The sequence below is a fragment of the Homalodisca vitripennis genome, chromosome 3, assembly GCF_021130785.1.
Source record: "Homalodisca vitripennis isolate AUS2020 chromosome 3, UT_GWSS_2.1, whole genome shotgun sequence".
Lineage (NCBI taxonomy): Eukaryota > Metazoa > Arthropoda > Insecta > Hemiptera > Cicadellidae > Homalodisca > Homalodisca vitripennis.
Window position 1 is genome coordinate 25,832,884 of NC_060209.1, and position 18,983 is coordinate 25,851,866.

Sequence of the window (18,983 nt, forward strand, 5' to 3'; positions counted from 1 at the left end):
GAAGGACTTGCAGTGCCATTCTTGCAACTTTATATTTTATATAAAGAAATGAATTTAAATGCAACATTTTAAGTCTATAGTTCAATTTGTTTTCGAGATATCCCAAAGGTTATAAGGATCACTAACACAAATCGCAAGTTTCAATCACATTATCTTCCATATTTAAATATAAAGCTTCATGAAAAATTTAAAGTCTAAGATCAATTAGTTATCGTGATTATGTGGACAAACAGACAGAAAAGAATTTTTCCAAATCCTCGATATAATTGGCTTCGCTAACGTTAAGGCAATAAGTTAAATAAATTTTGTATACTGTAACAGACGACAACAAACAAGAGACATTTTTAAAAACTGATATAACATTTGTAATAGTTGTAACTTTGTGAATTTGTAGAATTATTCATCCATTGTTTAAATTATTAGTCAAATCTTTCGTTTTCAAGTCTAACTTATGGAATTATTTGGATTGATTTACATTTAATCATTTAGGATTCTTTCATAACGTGACTGAAAATGTTTTAACTTTAATATTTATGTTATGTTACAGTTGAATTGCAACACTGCTCTTTGCTTAAATGGAAGAATACAACAAATTCTGTAATTGTCACAGCACCTGTCTCTCTAAACAACAGAACAATGTGTTTGTTGTTTTACAAAACATACCATAATGGTGGTGGTAACTCAAACAAAGAACGATAACAAAAGCTCGACAACACTGTCAGTGAGTCGTGTTAGTGTTCCCGTACGTGGCAAAACAAAGGTGGAGGAACAAACACATCATGCCGAATCAAACTTTATATGAAGCCATTTATAAAGGAATGTGTGTGCATATAAGTAGATATGTATTTTCCAGTTCTAGCACACTCTTGGGACAGTCAGAAAATCAATGTAAAATACTGTTTCAATGTACCTTAAATGAATCTTAGAAATCAAGAAGTAAATCTCAATGAAAAAAAACCACCGAATCTATAGTTGTTTTACTGTTAATTGTGGGCTTATAATTTTTAACCTTTTTTAATGAAAAATCTACTTTGTATCAATGAACTATCTACTAAAAATGATGTAAAATCTGTTTGAAATCAATGTAAAATCTTTTTGGAAGCAATGTATAATCTATTACAATAAATTGTAGTGAAATCTACTTAGAATCAATGTAAAATCTATTGCCAATGTTCTCATATATGTTTTTGGACGAAATTTAATTTCCACATAGGCAAGAATTAGTTCTATAATGGTACATGCCCAATCATGGAGTTTTCTTAGCTTTATTGCCCAACATTCAGTAGGCTAAAAAGATTCTCTTTTCTCTCCTGAAGGATGTACAGGAGAGAAAAGAGAATTGTTTGCTGAATATTGTTTTATCTCTATATCTGTCCGCAGGGCAGCTCGATAATTAAATAAGTTATATATTTGTACTCTTGCAGCAATCTCGTCGCACCTCAACCTTGCAATATTAATATAGTATTTTTAACCGTATATTACTATTTTGTTTTATTAAGACAAACTTTTGCAATCTTACGCATTTTTAAGTAACACACTCATTAATACTCATTACAACTGCGGCCAATTTTTATGTAGATTAATGAGTTATTAAATAAGCCTATTATTAATTATCGTAACAGCAATAAAATATTAAGATAAAGTTTTCGCTAAGAAACATTTCAGGTTCTTTGTTAAGATTATTAATTTTGTAGTTATATTATTATTGATGATTCTAGGCTATAAGGCTTTAGGTACACGGTTAGGAAGTCTTTTATCTGTAGGATTTTCTCAAGATAAAAACTAAATTTAATTAACTGACGTAATTATTTTTATTTATATCAATTCTTTGTCGAAAAACACAATCATGGCGATAAAACCGATTTGGCAAGTAAATACAATTATGTATAAGTCGATTATTTTATTTGTAATATTTAACACACATTATTCAGCAATTAACTAGTTTAAAAGCTGTTCTCTCCTACTGCACGCTAATCAAATATGATAATCGGTTCTAATCGATTAAGTGATGACGTAAATAGTTAATTAACTTAAAAGATCTGCAATGGTTAGTCATCTATTTTTTACTTCATTTATTTATTTCGAACCACGTCTCTTTCGTGTTTTAATGCTACAATATTCGGATTTCATAAGTACAAGAAAATAAAATATATTAATACTATAAAAATAAAAAATTTTCATTCAAGAGTTATTGAAACAAGTTCGCGACTAATTTTAACACCAAGAAAACTGGAAGTCCTATAGCTACACTTTTTTCTTTTATTGCCTAAAGAATTTGTGGCGTTCCTAAAATAGTTTTTCCTGAAGATTGAACGTGGAATGTGGATGTAACTGTTTTATTACTACTGTACATATTTATTTCTATGGTATACTACAGTGCCAAGATATTCATCATTTAGGTTCTTGAAATATTGAAAGTGATTTCGGTGCAGTAAAGGTTAATCAACAAGTTGGGGTTTTAATCAACAAAAAGAGTTAATTTGTCAATCTTATAATTTTTAACTGCATGTAAAGGGTCACATTGCTAATTCCTAGAAGGCGTCTTCTGCGGTATTGAATAATTTGATTTGTGTGAAAGAGGTATATTTACCTTACCATCCATTATAAATTGGGTATAAGGAGTCATAAAAAGAGCATTATGCACAAACACCTTTGTAGTAATGTACGCAATATTCCTCCCTAAGTAGTAATTAATAAAAACTCAAGGTACTTATATAAAACTGCTCCGCTCTGTCGTGTAAGATGTTTTCTTAACTAACAAATCGATTCATGTAATAATTTACTGAATGAAATCTTATATGAGCTTCCAGACAATGCAGGTGTTAGCTTGCTGATGACAATGTAATCTGTCCACAAACACAGTTCACACTTCCAAACACCAGCACTCAATTTGCTTGTCACGTTCTACAAAAAAAATAGCTTCGAGATGATACTCCAGAAATATCAATCATCAGGTTCACTATGCTTGCTGATGACAATGTAATCTGTCAACAAACACAGTTCACACTTTCACACACCAGCACTCAACTTGCTTGTCACGTGCTACACTACAAATAGCTTCGAGATGATACTCCAGAAATATCAATCATCAGGTTTACTATGCTTGGTGATGACAATGTAATCTGTCCACAAACACAGTTCACACTTTCACACACCAGCACTCAACTTGCTTGTCACGTGCTACACTACAAATAGCTTCGAGATGAACCTCCAGAACTATCAATCATCCAGACAATGCAGGTATTAGCTTGCTAATGGCAATGTAATCTGTCAACAAACACAGTTCAAACTTTCACACACCAGCACTCAACTTGCTTGTCACGTGCTACACTACAAATAGCTTCGAGATGAACCTCCAGAACTATCAATCATCAGGTTAGCTATACCTTTCCATTATAACTTACTTGCTGCCGTTTATATTACAATATGGAGAGGTGGTACATATTTATTCTTTCATTGACCTTGTATTTCTAAAACACTTAATCATAGAATGCAGTTAGAGATAATTTAAAAATTCAAAATAAATATTCAATTTGTTTATTACTTTTACAGTTATAAATAAATACAGTATACAGTTAGATTTGCAAGAAAATTAATGCAGTTTATTTGGGAATTAATGAGATATTTTTTTTGAAAGTTCGCAGTTAGTACTCTCGTAGCTGTGAAATTAATTGTGTAATAAGACGATGAGCAGTAGAGGCGTAATTAGTTCAAAAGTGAAGTATCTTTAGATAATGTCTTTTATACCTGTATTGATTAATTGATTTTCCACATTGGTCGCAGACGGACTATAAAAAAGAAAAGGATAGTCTTAATGGTGTCCAGGTCTTTAACTGCCTTTAAACGGTGTTTTTCTAAAATATGGTCTGAACGCGGTGGAAATAAAATTCTTCTTTATCCAATACGAAGTTTTATTTATATAATTTTAACTTCTGTGATCATAAACAATATTATATTATATAATCAAAATAGTTAAGTTCATAAGGAGCCAGTTCAGAATTCTATTTCCAAACTTCAATTTCCTTTCTTGCAAATAAAGACGTTCTTTTTAAATTCTTAACAAGTTAATTGAAGCAGCATACAGTGGAATTAAACTCCTGAGATAACAGTACTTTGATTTTCTAAAATAATTTTGGTTTCACAACTAACAATGCGACAATAAATCAAAGCCAGCATTATTGTTTTTCCGCGAAAATCAACGTTGAATTGCTATGGAGCGTAAACGCCAAAACGAGTAAGATCAGCTTCATTGCGCTGCGAAACGACAGAGAACGTTATGTACGGTGAACTGTCGGGAGCATCAAGATAAACCACTTTATTCCGCTATTAAATGACGACTTTATATTGTTTCTTTATAACGGTACTATAAAGCTTCACAAGGTTAGTAAGCCCGTCTCCAGTAAAAATTTCACTTGAGATGCAAAACTGATAGTTTCACAAAAATCTAGGTCAGTGATAGTGTAGTCAGTGGTTGTCTATTATTTGGCAGTAACAAAAAAAATCAGTTTAGTTTAAAACACATAATTATAGATATATGAGAAAAGCAGGAATTTCCTCGGACATTTGCCATCGTTAAGTGAAACAAAAAATCAGTAACACTACGTTTCCAGATTTGCAATCTGATCTCTTCTTCAGGTATATAACTAACCTAACACATAATTATAAACTAGGTTAAAATAAACAAATCATACCAGCTGGTGTGACACGCCTATATCAGGAATCACAACCACCATGTTGTGTTTCAACTTCACTAACTCTAAAACATGCCCTTAAATAAATACTAAACACAACACTAATTATTAAAACTGAACTACAGAATACAGGTCACAATACGTCTGCATTCTTCTGACGTGGAATACCACCTACCTCTGACCAGTGGCCATAGTAAATTGCAACCGTCACGGCAGGAAAAATATGACGGCAATAGAAAGGAAGGGGACAGGAATGGAGGAAGGAGGAAGGACCGTGCTCGAAACGTGGTTTTACTGATTTTTTGTACACTTAACGATGGAAAATGTTCGGAAAAACCCTGTTTCCATCACAATCCTTACACCGTCAAAAATAAACTTTTACGAAGAATATATGAATGCTTATTTCATTTCCCTAATTAACATATTGGTTAACCTATCACTTAATGTTTTTGTATCACAACGGAAAATAAATAAAAGTATTTGAAATTGAATACAAAAGAGCAATACAGAAGACAAATATATTGTATTATTACAATATGTGGGTAAACATTCCAGGTATATTTATAATAATTTCACATTACATTTCAGTTCTATTGTGACTGCGCTCGGTAAAAGTCTAATACGACATCACTTTATGTGAAAAAATGGTCAATATCTTCTATAAAGCTGCTATTTTAAAGTCCAGTGATGTTTTACAATTGCATGTTTTCTTATAAATAACAAATCAAGTAAAAAGCAATAAAGGAATTTGTTACTTATTGGTCTACAAAGTCTTTATAATCATTATTGCTGCAAACATCAACATGTAGTGTTTCATACAAAAACCATGTAAACAGAAAGTATTGTTGGTAAGTAAACATTGCACAATACCAAAAACAAACTTTCAGGACAAGAGTATATTTTCATTCCTAAGCTAACTTGGTGTGAACGTTTGGGGAAATACCACTGTCATGTAATACTGCTGACAGTTATTTAATTATCTATGACAAGCCATTTACATGATTACATATTTATATTATGTACTAACCAGGTATTATTATAGCCTTATTGCAGAACAACAAAGTACCATAATTTAGTGGAGGAGTCAAATGTCCAAATAAAATCAATATTAACAAAAATCAAGATATTTTTATAACAATTTGAGATAAAGCTTTATGTTTTGCATTTTACAAATTTTCTATACACTTAGATCCTCGCAAAATATTTTTTAAATTAAATTTAAATATAATAGTTTTGTTTTTAGAAAAGTAAATAAATTTTTTAATACTACTCATAAGTAATTAACTACTTTAAAAATCTTGGGTAAGGAACTAAACTATTGTAAGTAACTGATGTGAAAATGTTGAGCTTGCTGTTCTAAAAGATTTCAATAAATTTGCATTCAGGCTAAAAAAACTCACTTTTCGCCAATGAGTAAAAACGAAAAAATCAATATATTCATAGAAAAGTACAGGTATTAGGTACCAGTACTCTAGGAAAGCTCGTCTTCATCTTCCTATTCTTTATATAAATCCTCCAATATATTTTTGGAAAACAGATCTGACCTGTCGATTTTTCTCCACAAGTCGCGAGTCGCTTTGTCCGTTTTAGAACTCGGAGTCGGTCTAGATGTCTCTTAACTTCTACTATGAAACGTCCAACTTGAAGCTCTATACAGAAGAGCTTAAAGTATACCTCATCACTTTTAATTTCCCTCATTGTAAGAAAGTATAACAGCTTCATACGTACCAAATTTGTCAAACTGCCAAAAACTAGAAATGCCTTTAGATTCCATACCAAAATATCATTGTTTCAAACAAAACAAGAACAACTCTAATTGTTCTAATTTATAATTTCAGCAGACTAGTCAAAATGGTAAAAAAGCAAAATACGATACAAGCGATTTTTTATTGCACGAAGGGGCATAGATGTCTCTATGTAAGCAGTTGTGAATTTTCTTCCACACTTTCAATTTTTATATATGCATTTAGATTTTGATATGTGTGTTTATCCCTCAACTAAAATCATAAATGTTAATTAATTACAGCAAATTTTCGATTTTTGTTCATTTTTGGATTTTTGAAAATTAGTTTTCGTATCAATGTTTAAATAACACGCTCAGGAAAATACCATAAAATGACATGCACCATTATGAAACTAAGGGTTCTTCGTGTAGGAATGGAGGTTAGTGCACAATTTCAAGTGTATAGTTAATTTTTTTTAAATCTTGCGGACAGACAGACAGACAGTAATTAAATTTTTCAGCCCTGCGAGTGGTAGGCTTCGCTAAATCTTAGCTAATAAATGTAATAAATTGCTTTAATTATTACTGAGCCACTGTTAATTAAGTTACTTTTTACCGGCTTAATTTCCCACATATAACACATTTAGGTATATATAGATCCGGGTTAGAATCACGGTGGAGCAAATACTTTTTGTGATTTATTTATATATAAAATATTTTTTATTTTATTTTTTAATCTCCATAAATCTGCAAAACTAGCAAAATTTTTTACATTATAAATAAATAAATACTATCCGATAAGTTTAATTCAACAAATCTCGATGGATAATAAAGTAACAAGGAATCCATGTGAAGTTTGTAAGGTCCAGTTTCTGATTAAACCAGTGTATTTCCAACAATAATGTTATTGTTGGAAATGGCGATACAGCATGTTTTGATAACATTGGAGTGTTGTTCAAAATAATATTTTGTGTTTTGAAAATAAACGAAATTTTAAAGCAATATAAACAACCCTGCTTTTTTATATGTACATTCTAATTCCGAAATTTTTCGAATTTCTTATAATATAATTCTTATTTATTTCAATTAGTAATATAATTTGGCTCATTACTGATTTTCATAATTTTAAACTATATAGAACAAGGAAATTCTGCTTGTTTTCCTTTTTCATGTCTAATCATAAATTGCCGTTTGGGCCGTTTGGAGAATTGAAACATTTTGATTTGCATTTGTACAACACAAATATAATTCATAATGTTCGATTATATTCATTACAGTAAATAAGGCACAAAACAAAAACCACACAAACACACACACACAAATAAAAAAACTGGAAAATTGCAAAATTGAATAAATTTTTGATTGATATTATATTTTTCTCTTTCCACTTATTACAAGCTAAATTGTTATTAGCGTTACGATGTTCCTAATTGGCTGAGCGATAGCGAAGTCTATCACTGTAGGGGCTGAAAAGTGTTATTTCTGTCTGTATATCTGTTTTTATATTCACAAGATTACTCGAATACGAACTGACGTATATACTTGAAATTGTGGAGCCTTAGCGAACATTTTGGCGTTGATATTATAGGTATCGAGAAAAGGGAAGTATAAAAAACCAGTGAAAAAAGCTATAGACTCGCACTTAAAATTCAACATCATCGAAGCCTGTTATGGTGTGTTAATATTACCTTGTATTAAGAAGAAAAGTCTATATCCACTTAAAGTAAAGATAATCCTAAAATAGTTAAATGTATAGATGTACAAATTCGTAGAGTATTTAAGTGATCGTATATTTATTTATGTAAATATTTGTAGTTGTGTTTTAAAACCAATACAGTTAAGTCACACCCCCCTTGTATAGTTAAATGTAGGTCGTTAAACTTATAACGTTTGTGTAATTTTTATGATATTCAGCAATGCATAAATAAAGGACCACTTAGCAAGGCAGACAGATTCAGTTGAATTATATTTTTAAACGTCTCTTGGGAACATCTCTAAAATTATAACATTGCCTTTACTCGGCTTTAGAGCAGTGTAATACATTTTACTGACATTCCCATTCCACGGTATTAGTATACGAAATACATATACAAATGCTACTTCTTGTTAAATACGTACGTATAAAATTGATATTATATGTTCACTGGTTTGATTTATTAAAAAGAAAGAATCTTTTATTATTCTGCCCTTACGTTGTTATAAAACTAATGTGTGCATATACTACAAGAATAACAGTTTTTAGAGGATATTATCTCAAATATAATGAGACTAAAATTATTTAAATCGAATAATAAATAACTGATTTAGAACAGACTTACTGTGACAACACAAGGCCCACTGTTATAGCTGCTGATTATTCAATTTTTTATTGTTGGCTATTCGCTGAGAACCATAAATGAGCCATGTATTGTCACAGTAAATTGGCTCTAAATCAGTTATTTATTATTCGATTTAAATAATGTTGGTGTCATTACATGTTTTATAATATCCTGTAAAAACTGTTATATTTGTGGTTGTTGAGAAAAACGGTCTGGTTTTAAGATATTCAAAGTTTAAAGGTTTTAATGGCCGCCATTTTGAAAAATGTTAATATTTTTTTATTAACTTATTTTGTTATGATAAGAATTTGAGCTAAATTTGGTATAATTTAATTTATTTGTTTTTAAGATATTAGTTTTGTAATAAAAAAAACACATACAGACAGACAGATGGGAAACTAAGCATCGGAGACCAATGTTCATATGGTGAATCATGTTTTTCTTCATCTGAGCAATTATGTGGTATACCTTTGTCCACAGAGTTACGGGGCACCCTGTATATATGTTTATCCAGAATTGTAAATTCATAGTGTTACTGTTTTTAAACCTAATTTTATCAGTTCTGAGATTGTCTTATAAATGTTTAAGTTAAATTTATTAGAACAGTTTTTGGACTAAATTGTATTTTAGTTGTATGAGCATTTTACAAAACTAAACGATGGTTACGCTTTAATGCCGATTAGTGACCTATTTGTCCGTACAGGTGTTTTAATAATGTAGGCCATAGAGTATCTTATTTGTGCTTAATTTATCTCAGTCTTCATGGGGTGACAAAATAAGAAACACATCCACCTATAGGTATCAGGATACAATAACCGCACAGGCCTAATTGCATAGTACTCTGTTAAAAAAATAAAATAAATCAAGAATAAAATTTAAAAGTTGGAATTCTTTATAACTTCGCATTATTACAGTTAAAGGTCGCCTCATTTGAAGACAACTTTCTAATGCGTTCAAATCATAACCTGCATGAATGTAGGAGCGTCGTATGAAAAAAAAATTATATAATTTAAAAGTAACATTATGTTTATTTACATATTTTAATTATTTCAGCAATCCATACGTATTTCAGCATTGTTTTCGTATTCATTGTTTAGTAAAGCATTAATGACAAATGTTTATGCTAAAGAGATGGGGCATATATTTTTATATTTATGTACTATTGGTAAAAACGCTTAAATAAAATTTATAATGTATAAACTGGGTTATGTTTTGTATTACGTACGTAATTAACCCAACAATAAATTATACTAATCAATTGAATCTAACCTGCATTCACAAGGTATTATTATTTATGAGTCCACGTTTAATTTCTGTGTTTATGTACGATTATTTACACATATGTAACTACAAAATATCGTTAATTTTCATTTCATATAAATATCCCAGAGTTTTTCATGTCAAACAGTTAAGAGAGAGGGACTAAATCAAGTTATTACATATTTTCATTAAATTGGTAAATTGAAGATTTAATATTGTATAGTAGATCGATGAAATATTGTGAGTTGAATTTATCCTTAAAACTAAGTGGAGTACCATTTAAACAAACAGGGCTCATAAATCTTCGTGGATGTTCCTCTAGAATATATCTTTATCCGGTCTTACAGCAATTAGGAATAAGACATTACAGTTTGAATTTGTAAAATGTTTTATACATATTACCTGTAAATTGTGACTAATACAATAATTTTGCACTGCTTACTACAAAAAGATAGGGTTTCGGCCTGTATATTTGGTATGTTTAGTAAAAATTGATTATTGCATCATGATAATTGAAGTTGCTTTTAGTTTATTTTATCATGTGTTCTAAATAAGCACAAAAACCTCGATTTTGGGAAACGTGTGGGTCTAAATGTCAATTTATCAATTAAAAACACAGGATTTATTTTAAAACTAAGCTTATAACATAATGCACATGTCTTTAATCTAATTATGACTTGAGGAAATTATAATAAGATTAAAAATTAAGTAAAATTATTTATTTTTATTACATTTTTTTAAAGAAGTTAAAAGAATCATGTTGCTTCCCAAAATATATACATTCATGTAAACACTGTAAAAAAATCACATGTTTATCTTCAGCAGATTTTATTGGGGCATGATTACGAAATCACCTAAAGTTCCTGCTTTAATGCCTTTAATTTCACGAGGAACAACTAAAAACCCTGTTCTCATGTTTTCTGCATTCACGGGATTTTTGTTAAAAACCTTTGAATGTTCAAAATTAGAAATTAATTGCACCACTTCAAAATAAAAGGAGTAGTTTAGTAAAAATCACTATGCACATTAAAAACATATGTTGAAAAATTTGTGATGTAGTTGTATATTTCACACTTTAAATAAGTACAAAAAAGTTATACAATTTACCAAGAACATTATTTTGAAACTTAAGGCCCTCAAATATATATATATATATATATATATATATATATATATATATATATATATATATATATATGTCTACTTTCCTATTGATTAATAATTTGCCAAATAAACGCTCATTCATTGCAATAAATCGATATCTTAGTAATTGAGAAGCAAAAGTACCTTTTATCTTTCTTAAGATCCAAAATGGCCAGAATGTGCACGAAAGGAATTCAGAAACCCAAGAAAGTAACATAAACAAATATTATAAGAAATATTTTTATCATCCCGAGTTTTTAAATACATTTAAATATTTGAATCGTGTCGGTACTATGTTACAGAAAAATTAATTTAACTCGAGAATCATATAGCACAAATGTATGTGAAGTCTTTCACGCAATAGATATGCATTACAAAGTAGTGACCTTATAATGTGACCTTATATGTGACCTTATAAATCTCCTTATAATGAATAGCCAGTACAACCCTGATAACAAAAAATACAATAAAATAAAAAGAAAAGTATACATCAGGAAAGATTTTAAGTAAAGATTTAGTTCTTGAATAATCTGTTAATTTATGAATTAATTTCATTAAAACTAAAGGCGAAATTAATTTCGAGTAGGAATATAATTGTAAAATTGTTGTATGACTTACATTAAACATAATAAAGGTAAAAAGATTTTTTAATAAATTAATATACCTGTAGTTCCATGTACATGTTATGAAGTTCCCAAGTGGTATAAGTATTAAGTGCTATGGAGTTGATGGTGGTTGTAATGGATTCAGCGGTTTCCACGCTTTATTTTGATGGAGTGTAATCTGGATTAAAGCTAAAACGCCGTTTACCAATGAAAAGCATCTGATTGAATACTTACGTGCGCATCATTTCCATATCATAATCGACCTGTGTTAAACGCACGCCAGAAAAAAGCATTAACGGATTTTTTTACAAATTATGAATGAATGAAATGTTTTTCTCCATAAAATATCAATGATTTTTGTCAACATGAAAAACTCTCGGAACAGCAGAGGCTATTTGGAGCCCGTCTCGTATATAGAGAGGATGATTTTATGTTAATGATTTTAAATTCAACTTTCCTCCTGTTTTTCTTTTAAAGGTTCAGATAATGTAGTAGTTATAACGTTATAATAAATATAACTAAGTTCCTGCTATCCTTACATCAAATAATTGCTGTAGATTTAGTTCACAGCTTGTTTAATGCAGAAACAAGGAGCAACATTTGGCTGCTATAGGATTAAACTAACAGCTGGCTAGAACCAAGCTTAAAACCTGACTTATAATCTGTGTATGCTGTCATATGTTTTGATTAAATACCGAACGTAATTTTACATTAGAGATTTTAAAGTTGTATGTGAATACAATTGTAATGGTTATTTTTAAGATTCTAGTCTGTTTATTTATACTTAATATTTCCAGGAATAAAGTATAACATAAGTAATAATTTCTATAATAAGCATAAACTATCTACTAATAAGCATAATCTATAAATATTGGTTTTAGATCAACACTACATACTATAGATATTTCTGATCTCTTCAACGTCAGGTCCAGTAGTAGTGGACAAAAATAATATACTTCTGACAAATTATAATGGAGTGAATTTTGTAGCAAGTTTTATTCCTCCACAGTGTGTAATTTTTAATTTTTTAAGACCATAAATGAGTCCTTCCATGTTTCTAAATTATGTAAGAAATGGCTTTCTTTTTTTACCATATCCAACAATGCTTTTAGAAATTTAATTTTTTACGTCTGGTATAATCATAATTTCTAATTTACCTATATACAGTGTGAGTTTGGATAGTTGGAAAGTTTGGATACACTCTGTTTAGTTTTTTTACGGATAAACAAACCTTGGATGGAACTCGGGACACCTTTCTAGGAATAGAAATGAAAATTTTAGTCACTCTTACAAATTTGCCATTGGTTGAGATAGAAAGCTCTAGTTTCCACTGTTCTCCTTCTTTAATCAATATCTTTCACCACCAATAATTTTATATTTTTGACCGAGCTCAAAAAAAAAAAAATTACCGACAAAATTCTCCTAACCATCAGAACTCTTAGATATCAGACTTCGGGATCTGGATCTATATTTAGCGTCAAACGCAATTTTACAGCGTTGACAAGTTTCTGGAATTTAACTGGAAGAACGCTCAATTTGATGACTAACTCCGGTGCTGGAAGTGGTTTGCAATTGGCGAGGAACAAAAGAGACTTGATTGTATGAATTGTTTGCAATTTTGAATGTGGCAGAATTGTGGTTTGAATGTTCCAAATCCTAGAATTAAAAATTACGTTTACCATGCAATATTAAGTGTAACGAGCAAATAACCGATTTAATTTAATTTGATTTCATCTAAGGTTAATTAGGCTTTAAATATTCATCAAAAAAGGTTTCATCAAACATTATGAAAAGTCTCATCTAGGAAGGGTTCTAGAGGTAAAGAGGATGATTGGTGGTTAGAATCGCTAAACTGAATGCACTATTTGCCCTTAATTGAAGTTAAATTGTTTGAGGAAAACTGATACCAATATGCCAAACTACGTAGTTATGGCTTGATGAAGGTAATGTAATCCATCAGCAAATACAATTCAAACTTTCAAACACTAGTATTTAACTTGCGGGTCACATACTAAACTACAAACAACTTTGAGATGAACCACCACACATGTCAGGTTTGAATTAGCTTTCCATGATACCAAATACATAGTTTCATTTACGCCACGACGCGACGCAACGTACAGATATTTGGGGACATAATTTTGCCTTTAATTTTTTACATTTACACGCAGTTTATGGTCTGATAAGGTTCCACATTACTCTAAGTCTAAATAAACGCGGTCTCTGAAAGCTTTTTTGTGAAGATTTTATTGAAGGTACAGTGTTGATTGAAACTTATTAAGCTGAAGGTAGTCAATAAACTCTACGTAGAAAAATAATTAATGAAGTTTTCATTAATAGACAATTTTAAATGGTTCGGAATTCAGCATAATTTAGAATCTTATATGCATGGTTTAAGTACGTTTGTTTTTTTCATTCTTTTTCTTTAATTAATGCTATACAGGGTTTAAAAAGGTCCAGCACTGGCTTGGTAAATTCCGAACGATTACATGTCAAGCTATAAAACTTGGTACATCATTACTGCATTTATAAATCTACTTTTTGAAGTAAGATCACTCTGAGCACGAAGAAATCAAATAAAACCTGCCATTTAGCGGTGCATCGTTCTCTACTGCAGTTAAAAATTTGTACCACTCTGGTATCGATGCTAATAGGGTTAATCTGAAGAGTAATGCTATAATGTGATGTTATTTCTTACACGTATTTTTTTTATAATTTTACAACTTGTGATGGATTTTAAACATCTTATGCATTGTAAATAGTATTTAAATACTGTTACAAAATCAACCTTAACGAAGAAAGCTGTGCAAGCTTTTACTTACGGTATCCCAGACTGGTGGACTGCTTTGAAACTGTGATATGGCATTTTAACAGTAACTTACGTAAAATCAGATAAATGCCTCAATGAACCATTCTTTTCCAGTCTACAGTCCCAAAGCAACAATTTAACAATGAAAATCCTTTTAAACGATTATTTTGGAAAGTTCCTTGAACTTTAATAAGGATTTCCCTCTTGAAGTGGAAGTAGGTAGGATTTCACCCTACGATGTATATATTCCTGTACATTTTCTCCAACAGGGAAAGAGCTAAACTCAACTATGGCACTGGAAATTCTTACCCAAAATATATTTACAAAAATTTTAAATAGCCGATTTTTGGCCGAAGTAGATCTCTAAGAGTTAAATATGTTTATAGATTTCTGATTGAGACAATAAGGCAAACTCTGGCAACAACAAACTGTGGCACTGGAAATATCTTAGACCAGAATTACATGACAAGGGCTAGGAACAGTTTTGATCGAAACATAAACGTAAAAGTAACAAAGACCAAAGTAGGTTTCCGAGACCTATGTATTTGTATTTTTGATCGGATTAAAAGGCAGACTCACCTGTGGCGTTGGAAATGTTATCAATTCGAACCATAAATGCTCTTACACGTGCAAAAACATAACATAAGTCAGGTTAAAATCTGTTACTCTTAACCATGCACACTGAAATAATATGCACCTCATGTATGCCTACTTACGTTTTAAAAATGTCATAGAATTCCGTCACATTATATAATAATTGCTTTTCCGAAGTAGTATAAGTATTTCGATTTTGAAAATTGTATAAAATATAATTAGGCTAAATCAATCGATCAACGTGGCTTGGTATAATGTATGATTTTATTTATTGTCTTATTAATTCATATCCGTACAATGCATGATAGCCGTGTTGTGTAAGACATATTTTTTAATGAAGTTTGCATGCTTGTGTTAATTTTAAAATAAGTCAAGAAATTATGATTGACTTACTTTTAAAGCTGAAATACTTGTAACAACTGGTAAACAAGCTATACAGTATACATACTTTCGTTGATGGTTTTTTTATACGTTTAATGAAAACCAAAAACTGTATAGGTATTTTAGGGATGTTAAGAACTTGGCAAAGTTTAAATATATTGCATTGAGACTTATGTTATTTCTAGTGCCGGGAATTTCTGCTAAGATACAATTCCTTATATAACTCGTATTTAATATCAGATCTGTGAAAATGTAGGTATTTACGTAAAGCGCATTGTTATAATATCATAAGAGCAATATTAAATCCATTTTACATTTTGAAGTACTTAGTTTGTATAATTGTGGAAAATATGTATATATGATAACTTACTTTTTATGAAATAAATAAAAAGATTCTCCTAAAATAGAAATTGAATGTCTATGATTGACTCCGTGGCTGAATATGAATACTTTCAAAATCTTTAAATTTAAGGTTGATGGCGATAAAACATTAATTTACGATATCGTCCTGGTCCGCTAAGTAATAAGACTAATGGTTGGCTAGCTCTCATTTAACTTTTTTACATGTTGATGTTAAGCGTTTCAAGCCAAAAACTTTGATCTGAGAAAAAAGTGTCGTTTGATATTTGAAATAATACCTTCGGCCCCTAGCAATACTAACGCCTAAAAGAGAGAACTAATATGTGAGCTTTCACAGTGAAAATTAACCCGCAGCTTTTAAATTAATAAATGAGATTCTCAATAATAGTAGTTCTTAATCAATATATTGAATTTAGTATAATCTTATTAATATAAAAATCATTTCTTATTAATAATCAATATTATTAATGATCAAATAATCAATATTCTTGTTAAAATAAAAGTTTTCCTTACTTTTATAAAATACCATCATCTAATAAAAGTCATTAAATTATCAATTTTATTCACTGTAATATGCATAGTAGTTTCGATTGTTCGAGAACCATTATAGAGTGCCATCAAAAAGAAATAATTGCAGTTGAAGTGGACATCACGATTGTATGACAATATTGACGAGTAGCAAGTCAGCTGATGGGTTTGTAATCGCTGACGGTGTATTGTTACAACTGTCAGTCCTCATAATTTACTGATATAATGTTACTGTTATAAATTACATGTCAACCGTTATACAAAGAGCATGCGCTGCAGTCAATCGTTATTTGTGACAGGACCCTATAATTTAATACACATATATCTAAGAGGAAATTTCTGTACTCAATAAATGTACAATACATTAGTACTTTGGTCTACTCGTATATGACATAATATCTTAGGTGTATAACTTTTTAGAATATTAGAATATTAGAATATTAGATATATTAGAACATAATATTAGAATAACTTTTTCCTTTACGATATCCAAGTTATTAAGAATTGTGATGATAATTGTAGGCGTACATCAGTATTTCATGAGTGAACTATTGAGTTGATTAAATTTAAATAGATAGAGGATTACATCTTAAGTCATGTGAAGACGTCTTAACTAGTATAATTCAACTTTGTTGACTGTATGCAGTTTGTCTTAGACAATGTATTCGAAGCTGAGACCAACGATCTATTGTTCTCTTTTGTTTGTTTTGCGATTCCAGCTATTGCTATCCTATCTGACCTTGAACAATTCTTGAGGTAACGTGAACTCTGATCACACAACAAAGCAGTTATTATTTAATATAAAGTTGGAGTACGCCACACCACGGTTTGTATTGTAACTTTTAAACAAAACTTCTCTCTTCATATAAACCAATAACAGTTATTGAGATACTCTATGTAAGCTTCCTTTTCTTCTCATAACTCAACGTCAAAATTGACAGGATAATATCAGGAAGATTAATATCTGGTCGTTATTGTATAACGGGTGAAGACGTGATTGGTTGAGTGAGTGAAGGCAGCATGAAGTAGGAAACTTACCAGTTTAGTATCTTAAATATCCTCGTGGCCGTGGCTTGAATTAAAATACTCATATGTTGATGTGTTTTAAAACTCTGAACTGTGATTTAATATTTACTATTTAAATACAATGTAAAATTTTTTAACAGCAATAAAAGGTATTTAATGGTACGCCACACGAGTCACGTGACAAGCTTCTCGTGATAAGCATTAAAAACTTAAGCATATATGTCCGAATATTATTTAGTTATATTATAGTTAGGCACTTTAACATATTATTTGATGAACAAATATGATTCTTAGAATTAATTCAACTTAAGGTGAGGTTTTACATTTGTTTTTATGCACATCAACTTACATCTCGCGTAGTATTTTACAATTTTCTATGGAAACATATGAAAACATATATGGTAAACATATGAAACATATGTAAACATATGAAAATGTAAATGAAGGTATGACATAAAATGAGCTCAAATGATTTGTAGAAACAGTGATCCTGCTGGGCAAACTTTTCGTAACTAAATCGTGATCTAATGTCAAGTTACGCTTTACAGATGGCGCAAACATAAATATAAATGGTGATTACTTGTTCACCTACTCCCTTTTGGAAACGTAATACAGTGAGACTACTTAGAACTACTTACATTGTTGGATATAATTGTGCAACATAGTAAGTTGTGCTAACCGTTGCATTATCGTTAAGGGGCATGGGTAGGGGTGAAACAACATGCTATTTGGCGTCACCTGCAGTTGAACATGTACTTTATCAGTACACTTTGTATCATTGTTCTCAATAACTAAAAGGAACTGTTTTTTGTTTCTTGTTTTTGTTAAGAACTTGATCATGAATTGAACTTGAATTAAGTTTGCTATATTTTCCCACTTAAATACAGTTTTTGCTATTATTTTTAAGGTTGCTCGAATTGATCACTTTGAGGCTTTCAGTGTCCTGTTTACGTTCTCAATATTGTTGGAGCGATGTTACGGAGAGTGGTCACGTGATCACGAGTGGTTTACTGTAGAGCTGTACGTGTCAATTAGGATCACTTCAATGTATTGTAGCACGGACCATGCGGCTCACAGTATTACAGTCGATTGTCCATAGAGGTTTATGTTCTTTATACACACTGCTGGCAACTGTACAGTTATCGTTCGTCTTGTTAAACCTCCGCAATAAGTGCAAGAATAAATATAGCGTATATTGTTTATAAAACCATTTAAAGCCCTTAATGAAGTATTGAAAATAAATAGTTAATCTACTTCACAAAACTTGAAAAAGACATACATTTTGGAAGAAAAATGTTTTGAACGAAATTCTTGTGAGACAGATACGTGTGCAGAGAATGCTCTTAGGATTGTATTCTGGAATGAAATATTTATATTTTTGGGCGAGTTAGTCAAGCGCGTAATATGAATATTATAACGAAAATGTAATAATATGTGTACTAACTATAAAAACTCTCATATTACGGTTTCTCGAATAATATTGCAACATTTCTGCACCTTTTCCCATCATGATCGTTCCCTTAGCTTCGAAAAAGTCGCTTGCCT